At 31.9% G+C, this 10,000-nt stretch overlaps 1 non-coding gene across 1 annotated transcript; it reads right to left on the bottom strand.

The window, feature by feature from the left end:
- Positions 1-9,577: 9,577 nt before the first annotated feature.
- On the bottom strand, positions 9,578-9,685 carry LOC112726005 (small nucleolar RNA R71). Its single transcript, XR_003165079.1, has one exon. It is a non-coding gene; the product is annotated as a small nucleolar RNA R71 (small nucleolar RNA).
- Between the last annotated feature and the right edge of the window lie 315 nt (positions 9,686-10,000).

Below are 10,000 nucleotides of genomic sequence, written 5' to 3'. Positions count from 1 at the left end.
GCTCAACTTTTGAGGTGGAAAGAATTTGGCCAAGAAAGCATTGACCAACTTTTCCCAAGAGTTCAGACTTTCTTTAGGTTGTGAGTCTAACCATATCCTAGCTCTGTCTCTTACAGCAAAAGGGAAAAGCATAAGTCTGTAGACCTCAGGATTAATCCCATTGGTGTTAACAGTGTCACAGATTTGCAAGAATTCAGCTAAGAACTGATGAGGATCTTCCAATGGAAGTCCATGAAACTTGCAATTCTGCTGCATTAGAGAAACTAATTGAGGCTTAAGCTCAAAGTTGTTTGCTCCAATTGCAGGAATTGAGATGCTTCTTCCATAGAAGTCAGAAGTTGGTGCAGTAAAGTCACCAAGCACCTTCCTTGCATCCCCATCATTGTTGTTATTTTTGGCTGCCATATCTTCTTCCTTTTTGAAAATTTCTGTAAGGTCCTCTCCAGAGTGTTGTGTTTTAGCTTCTCTTAGCTTCCTCTTCAGAGTCCTTTCAGGTTCAGGATCAACTTCAACAAAAATGTCTTTATCCCTATTTCTGCTCATATGAAAAAAGAAGAGAGTAGAAAAGAAGAGGAATCCTCTATGTCACAGTATAGAGATTCCTTTATGTAAGTAGAAGAACGGAAGAATAGAAGAATGAGGTAGAGAAAGAATGAAGAGAATTTGAACATAAAGAGAGGGAGAGGGTTCGAATTTTAAGAAGAAGAGAAGTGTTAGTAATTAAATAAAATAAATAGAAAGAGATGAGAGAGAAAAAATTCGAATATCAATTTAAAAAAAATAAAAATATTTTTGTTTTTATTTTAATTATTGGTTAGTATTCGAAAATTAAGAAAAGAAATAAGAGTAATTTGAAAACTAAATAAATTAATTAATTAAAAAGATTTTTGAAAAATTTGTTAGTTAGTTTTTGAAATTAATGAGAGAGAAAAGTAGTTAGGTGGTTTTGAGAAAGATAAGAAATAGTAAAGTTTTAAAATCAAACAAAAAGTCAAGCAGTTAATTGAAAAAGATTTAAAAATCAATTTTGAAAAGATAAGAAGTTAGAAAAAGATTTTGAATTTAAGTTTTGAAAAAGATATGATTGAAATTCATTTTGAAAAAGATTTGAATAGGAAATTAAAAAGATTTGATTTTTGAAATTAAAGTTGATTACTTGACTAACAAGAAACTAAAAGATATGATTCTAGAATTTAAAGATTGATCCTTTCTTAATAGGCAAGTAACAACTTGAAAAATTTTTTTGAATCAAAATATCAAATGTTAGCAATAATTTCGAAAATATGAAATAAAAATAAGAAAAAGATTTTGAAAATCAATTTTTAAAATTTTCAAAAAAACATGAAAGAAAAATAAAAAAGATTTGATTTTGAAAAAGATTTGAAAAGATAGATTTTTGAAATTGAAATTTTGACTTGACTAAAAAAAAACAACTAAATTTTAAAAATTTTGATTAAGTCAACCCAATGATTTCAAAAATTTATAAGTAAAGTAAGGGAAATATATTATTTTTGAATATTGAATTTTTAATGAGGAGAGAGAAAAAAAAAGATATCATTTTATTGTTTTTCTCTTTTTTTTCATTAAACAGCAAAAATGAAACAAAACATACAAATTTAAGATCAAAATAATAAATGCATGCAAGAACACTTTGAATGTCAAGATGAACACCAAGAACACTTTGAAGATCATGATGAACACCAAGAACATATTTTTGAAAATTTTTAAGAAAAGAAAAACATGCAAGACACCAAACTTAAAAATTTTTAAATTTTAGACGCTAATAATTCAAGAATGCATATGAAAAATAAGAAAAGACACAAAACAAGAAAATTTAAAGATCAAATAAGAAAAGTCATCAAGAACAACTTGAAGATCAATAAAGAACACAATGCATATATTTTCGAAAATTAAAGAAAAATTAAAGCATGCAATTGACACCAAACTTAAAATTTGACACAAGACTCCAACAAGAAACACAAAATCTTTTTGGTTTTTATGATTTTATTAATTTTTTTATATTTGTTTTGTAAATTTTTTTCGGAAAAAAGAAATAAAGAGATACCAAATATTTAATAAGAATTCCAGGAATCATGCAATGTTAGTCTAAAGCTTTGGTCCAAAAGAATTAGACATGGCCAAATGGCCATCCAAGCTTTAGCAGAGCATTACAGACAACAGCCAAATTGATGGCAACCAAAAAGGCTCCTGCAAAGATAAGTGGAAACCTCGGTCCAAAAGATTAGACATAGCTTAACAGCCAGCCAGGTTTCAACATATCTTATAAAACTCTAGAATTCATTCTTAAAAATTCTGAAGAACAAAATTTTTTTGTAAATTTTTTTTGAATTTTTTGAAAACTAATTTTTTTTTGTATTTTTTTTCGAAAATAAAAATAAAAAGCTCAAACATAAAATAAAATTACCTAATCTAAGTAACAAGATGAACCGTCAGTTGTCCAAACTCGAACAATCCCGGGCAACGGCGCCAAAAACTTGGTGTTGGATATATTGATGGCCTTGCACTCTCTTTTTGGATTCTCTTCTGTCTTGCTTGGGAGAGTACTAGGAGGGGTTTCAGTCACTCTTTTACTCAGTTGTCCCACTTGTGCCTCCAAATTTCTTATGGAGGACTTTGTTTCAGTCATGAAACTGAGAGTGGTCTTAGATAGATCAGAGACTATGGTTGCTAAGTCAGAGAGGATCTGCTTAGAATTCTCTGTCTGTTGTTCAGAAGATGATGGAAAAGTCTTGCTATTGCCAAACCTATTTCTCCCACCATTATTATTGAAGCCTTGATTAAGCTTCTGTTGATCCTTCCATGAGAAATTAGTGTGATTTCTCCATGAAGGATTATAGGTGTTTCCATAAGATTCTCCCATATAATTCACCTCTTCCATTGCAGGATTCTCAGGGTCATAAGCTTCTCCTTCAGAGGAGGCTTCTTTAGCACTGCTGGATGCAGCTCGCATTCCAGTCAGATTCTGAGAAATCATATTGACTTGCTGAGTCAATATTTTATTCTGAGCCAATATTGTATTCAGAGTATCAATCTCAAGAACTCCTTTCTTCTGAGTCATCCCTTTATTCACAGGATTTCTTTCAGAAGTATACATGAAATGGTTATTTGCAACCATTTCAATGAGTTCCTGGGCTTCTGCAGGCGTCTTCTTCAGATGAAGAGATCGACCAGCAGAGTGATCCAAGGACATCTTGGATAATTCAGATAGACCATCATAGAATATACATAGAATGCTCCATTCTGAAAGCATGTCAGAAGGACACCTTCTGATCAATTGCCTGTATCTTTCCCAAGCTTTATAGAGGGATTTACCTTCCTTCTGTCTGAAGGTTTGGACTTCCACTCTAAGCCTGCTCAACTTTTGAGGTGGAAAGAAATTGAGCAAGAAAGCATTGACAAACTTTTCCCAAGAGTTCAGGCTTTCTTTAGGTTGTAAGTCCAACCATGTCCTAGCTCTGTCTCTTACAGCAAAAGGAAAAAGCATAAGTCTGTAGACCTCAGTATTAACCCCATTGGTCTTAACAGTGTCACAGATTTGCAAGAATTCAGCTAAGAACTGATGAGGATCTTCTAATGGAAGTCCATGAAACTTGCAATTATGCTGCATTAGAGAAACTAATTGAGGCTTAAGCTCAAAGTTGTTTGCTCCAATTGCAGGAATTGAGATGCTTCTTCCATAGAAGTCAGAAGTTGATGCAGTAAAGTCACCAAGCACCTTCCTTGCATCTCCACCATTGTTATTGGGTTCGGCCATGTCTTCTTATTTTTCAAAAATTTCTGTCAGGTCCTCTCTAGAGTGTAGTGCTTTAGCTTCTCTTAGCTTCCTCTTTAGAGTCCTTTCAGGTTCAGGATCAGCTTCAACAAGAATGTTCTTATCCTTTTTCCTGCTCATATGAAAAAGAAGAGAACAGAAAAAAAGAGGAATCTTCTATGTCACAGTATAGAGATTCCTTTATGTGAGTAGAAGAATAGAAAAATGAGGTAGAGATAGAATGAGAAGAATTCGAAAATAGAGAGAGGGAGAGGGTTCAAATTATAAGAAGAAGAGAAGTGTTAGTAAATAGATAAAATAAATAGAAAGAGATGAGAGAGAGAGTTTTCGAATATACTTAAAAGGAAAAGAAACATATTTTTGTTTTTATTTTAATTATTAGTTAGAATTTGAAATTATTAAAAGAAATAAAATGAAATTAGAATTTAAAACAATTAGTTAATTAAAAAGAATTTTGAAAAAGTGGTGAGGGGTTTTTCGAAAATTAGAGAGAGAGAAAGGTAGTTAGGTGGTTTTGAAAAAGATAAGAAATAGTAAACTTTTTAAAATTAAACAAACAAGTCATTGAAAAAGATTTGAAAATCAATTTTGAAAAGATAAGAAGTTAAAAAAGGATTTGAAATTAAGTTTTGAAAAGATATGATTGAAATTTATTTTGAAAAAGATTTGAAAAGGAAATTAAAAAGATTAGATTTTTGAAATTAAAGTTGATTACTTGACTAACAAGAAACTAAAAGATATGATTCTATAATTTAAAGATTGAACCTTTCTTAATAGGCAAGTAACAACTTGAAACCTTTTTTGAATCAAAATATTAAATGTTAGCAATAATTTCGAAAATATAAAATAAAAATAAAAAAAAGATTTTGAAAATTAATTTTTAAAATTTTCGAAAAACATGAAAGAAAAATGAAAAAAGATTTGATTTTGAAAAAGATTTGAAAAGATAGAATTTTTAAATTGAAATTTTGACTTGATTAATAAGAAACAACTAAAATTTAAAACTTTTGACTAAATCAACCCAGAATTTCGAAATTTATGAGTAAAATATGGAAAAGATATTATTTTTTATTTTTAAAATTTTAATAAGGAGAGAGAAAAACACAAAATGACACAAAACATAAAAGTTTAAGATCAAAACAAAAAATGCATGCAAGAACACTTTGAATGTCAAGATGAACACCAAGAATACTTTGAAGATCATGATGAACACCAAGAACATATTTTTGAAAATTTTTAAGAAAAGAAAAACATGCAAGACACCAAACTTAAAAATTTTTAAACTTTAGACACTTGTAATTCAAAAGTGCATATGAAAAACAAGAAAAGACACAAAACAAGAAGATTTAAAGATCAAACAAGGAAAATTATCAAGAACAACTTGAAGATCAAACAAGAACATAATGCATATATTTTCGAAAATTAAAGAAAAATTAAAGCATGCAATTGACACCAGACTTAAAATTTGACACAAGACTCCAACAAGAAACACAAAATCTTTTTGGTTTTTATGATTTTATTAATTACGTTTTTTTATATATTTTTTTTCGAATTTTTGTTTGGAAAAAAGAAATAAAGAGATACAAAATTTTTAATAAGAATTCCAAGAATCATGCAATGTTAGTCTAAAGTTTCGGTCCAAAAGAATTAGACATGGCCAAATGGCCAGCCAAGCTTTAGCAGAGCATTACATACAACAGCCAAATTGATGGGAACCAAAAACGCTCCTTGATGAGCGGATAATTTATACGCTTTTTGGCATTGTTTTTAGTATGTTTTTAGTAGGATCTAGTTACTTTTAGGGATGTTTTTATTAGTTTTTACATTAAATTCACATTTCTGGACTTTACTATGAGTTTGTGTGTTTTTCTGTGATTTCAGGTATTTTCTGGCTGAAATTGAGGGACTTGAGCAAAAATCAGATTCAGAGGTTGAAGAAGGACTGCTGATGCTGTTGGATTCTGACCTACCTGCACTCAAAGTAGATTTTCTGGAGCTACAGAACTCAAACTGGCGTGCTTCCAATTGCGTTAGAAAGTAGACATCCAGGGCTTTCCAGCAATATATAATCGTCTATACTTTGGTCAAGTTTAGATGATGTAAAAAGGCGTTGAACGCCATTTCTATGCTGCAATCTGGAGTTAAACGCCAGAAACACAAACAAGAGTTGAACGCCAGAAACACGTTACAAACTGGCGTTCAACTCCAAGAATGACCTCTCCACGTGTAAACTTCAAGCTCAGCCCAAGCACACACCAAGTGGGCCCCGAAAGTGGATTTATGCATCAATTACTTACTTCTGTAAACCCTAGTAACTAGTTTAGTATAAATAGGACTTTTTACTATTGTATTTTCATCTTCGGATCATCTTATGATTTTTAGTTCAACTTAGGATCATATTGATCACGTTTGGGGGCTGGCCATTCGGCCATGCCTGAACCTTTCACTTATGTATTTTCAACGGTAGAGTTTCTGCACTCCATAGATTAAGGTGTGGAGCTCTGCTATTCCTCATGATTTAATGCAAAGTACTACTGTTTTTCTATTCAATTCAACTTATTCCGCTTCTAAGATATCCATTCGCACCCAAGAACATGATGAATGTGATGATTATGTGACGCTCATCATCATTCTCACTTATGAATGCGTGCCTGACAAACACTTCCGTTCTACATGCAAACAAGCTAGAATGAATATCTCTTGGATATCTAATACAGGGGACCGAGTCCGAGATATTAGAATCCTCGTGGTATAAGTTAGAACGCATGGATGGCCATTCCTGAGATCCGGAAAGTCTAAACCCTGTATGTGGTATTCCGAGTAGGATCTGGGAAGGGATGGCTGTGACGAACTTCAAACTCGCGAGTGCTGGGCGTAGTGACAGACGCAAAAGGATAGTAAATCCTATTCCAGTATGATCAAGAACCTCCAGATGATTAGCCATGCCATGACAGAGCATTTGGACCATTTTCACAAGAGAGGATGGGATGTAGCCATTGACAACGGTGATGCCCTTATAGAATTACATAAGTATTTCAGAGGAACAAAAGCATCTCTATACGCTTATCTGAATTTTTCACCAATGAATTACATAAGTATTTCTATCTTTATTTTATGTTTATTTATTATTATTATTCAAAAATACTATAACCATTTGATATCCGCCTGTCTGAGATTTACAAGGTGACCATAGCTTGCTTCATACCAACAATCTGTGTGGGATCGACCCTTACTCACGTAAGGTTTTATTACTTGGACGACCCAGTGCACCTGCTGGTTAGTTGTACGAAGTTGTGAAGTTATATGTGGACCATGGTATTGTGCACCAGTTATTGGCGCCATTGCCAGGGAGAGAACGAACAATAAATTTTACAACCTCAGAGTAACAATTTCGCATATCAAGTTTTTGGCGCCGTTGCCGGGGATTGTTCGAGTTTGGACAACTGACGTTTCATCTTGTTGCTCAGATTAGGTAATTTTCTTTTTGTTTTATTTTCAAAAAAAAAATTTCAAAAATCTTTCAAAAATTTCTCATCTTTTTTCGAAAATTATTCTAAATTTTTAAGAATGAATTCTAGTGTTTCATGAAGCATGTTGAAGCCTGGCTGGCTGTAAAACCAGGTCTAATTCTTTTGGATAGTGGCTTCCAACCATCAGCATAGAGGCAAGTTAATTGGAATATCAGCTGTTGCATGCCTGATGTATATCCTAAAGCTGGCTGGCTATTAAGCCATGCCCAACCCTTGGATTGGAGCTTTAGGCCAACATTGCAAGATTCCTGGGATTCTTATTAAAAATTTTGAATTTCTTATTTTCTTTTTCCTATATGTTTTTCGAAAAAATTAAAAGAAAATACAAAAAAATTTATAAAATCATAAAAATCAAAAATATTTTGTGTTTCTTGTTTGAGTCTTGAGTCAATTTTTAACTTTGGTGTCAATTGCATTTTTTTCTAAAAACTATTTATGCATTTTTTCAAAAATTCATGCATTCATAGTGTTCTTCATGATCTTCAAGTTGTTCTTGGCCAATCTTCTTGTTTGATCTTCATATTTTCTTGTTTTGTGTCTTTTCTTATTTTTCATATGCATTCTTGCATTCATAGTGTCTATACATGAAAAATTTCTAAGTTTGGTGTCTTGCATGTTTTCTTTTCTTGAAAAATTTTCAAAAATAAGTCTTGATGTTCATCTTGATCTTCAAAGTGTTCTTGGTGTTCATCTTGACATTCATAGTGTTCTTGCATTCATCACATGCTTTGATCCAAAATTTTCATGCATTGCATCATTTTTCATGTTTTTCTCTTTCATCATTAAAAATTCAAAATTCAAAAAAATATCTTTCCTTTTTTCTCTCATAAATTTCGAAAATTTGGATTGACTTTTTCAAAAATTTTTAAAATTCAATTGTTTCTTATGAGTCAAATCAAATTTTCAATTTAAAAATCTTATCTTTTTCAAAATCTTTTTCAAAAAAATCAAATCTTTTTCATTTTTCTTATTTATTTTCAAAAATTTTAAAAATATTTTTCAAAAATCTTTTTCTTAATTTTATCTTATAATTTTTGAAAATATCTTCAATAATTAATGTTTTGATTCAAAAATTTCAAGTTTATTACTTACTTGTTAAGAAAGATTCAAACTTTAAGTTCTAGAATCATATCTTGTGATTTCTTGTGAATCAAGTCATTAATTGTGATTTTAAAAATCAAATCTTTTTCAAAACTAATTTCAATCATATCTTTTCAAAAATATCTTTTTATCTTATCTTTTTCAAATATCTTTTCTATCTTCTTATCTTCTTATCTTTTCAAAATTGATTTTCAAATCTTTTTCAACTAACTAATTGACTTTTTGTTTGTTTCTTATTTTTTTCAAAACTACCTAACTAACTCTATCTCTCTAATTTTCGAAAATCTCTTCCCTCTTTTTCAAAAATTCTTTTTAATTAACTAATTGTTTCAATTTTTAATTTTAATTTGCTTTCATTCCTAATTTTCGAAAATCACTAACCCCTTTTCAAAATTTTATTTTTGAAAATCCTCTTTCTCTCTCATCTCCTTCTATTTATTTATTCATCTACTAACACTTCATCTCCCCCAAATTCGAACCCCCTCTTCCATCTGTGTTCGAATTTTCTCTTCTCCCCTTCTTTACATTACATTCTTTTCTTCTTCTACTCACACAGGGGAACCTCTATACCTAGGTAAAAAGGATCCCTATTATTATTATTTTTCTGTTCCCTATTTTTCATATGAGCAGGAGCAAGGACAAGAACATTCTTGTTGAAGCAGACCCTGAACCTGAAAGGACTCTGAAGAGGAAACTAAGAGAAGCTAAAATACAACAATCCAGAGACAACCTTACAGGAATTTTCGAACAGGAAGAGGAGATGGCAGCCAAAAATAATAATCCAAGGAGGATGCTTGGTGACTTTACTGCACCTAATTCCAATTTACATGGAAGAAGCATCTCAATTCCTGCCATTGGAGCAAACAATTTTGAGCTGAAACCTCAATTAGTTTCTCTGATGCAACAAAACTGCAAGTTTTATGGACTTCCATCTGAAGATCATTTTCAGTTCTTAACTGAATTCTTGCAGATATGTGATACTGTTAAGACTAATGGAGTAGATCCTGAAGTCTACAGGATCATGCTTTTCCCTTTTGCTGTAAGAGATAGAACTAGAATATGGTTGGACTCTCAACCTAAGGATAGCCTGAACTCTTGGGATAAGCTGGTCAAGGCTTTCTTAGCCAAGTTCTTTCCTCCTCAAAAACTGAGTAAGCTTAGAGTGGATGTTCAAACCTTTAGACAGAAAGAAGGTGAATCCCTCTATGAAGCTTGGGATAGATACAAGGAACTGACCAAAAAGTGTCCTTCTGACATGCTTTCAGAATGGACCATCCTAGATATATTCTATGATGGTCTGTCTGAATTAGCTAAGATGTCATTGGATACTTCTGCAGGTGGATCCATTCACCTAAAGAAAACGCCTGCAGAAGCTCAAGAACTCATTGACATGGTTGCTAATAACCAGTTCATGTACACTTCTGAGAGGAATCCTGTGAGTAATGGGACGCCTCAAAAGAAGGGAGTTCTTGAAATTGATACTCTGAATGCCATATTGGCTCAGAATAAAATATTGACTCAGCAAGTCAATATGATTTCTCAGAGTCTGAATGGAATGCAAGCTGCATCCAACAGT

This window comes from Arachis hypogaea, chromosome 11 (assembly GCF_003086295.3).
Source record: "Arachis hypogaea cultivar Tifrunner chromosome 11, arahy.Tifrunner.gnm2.J5K5, whole genome shotgun sequence".
Taxonomy (NCBI): Eukaryota; Viridiplantae; Streptophyta; class Magnoliopsida; order Fabales; family Fabaceae; genus Arachis; species Arachis hypogaea.
The sequence above is the reverse complement of the archived record's forward strand: the minus strand, read 5'-3'. Positions and strand labels throughout refer to the sequence as shown.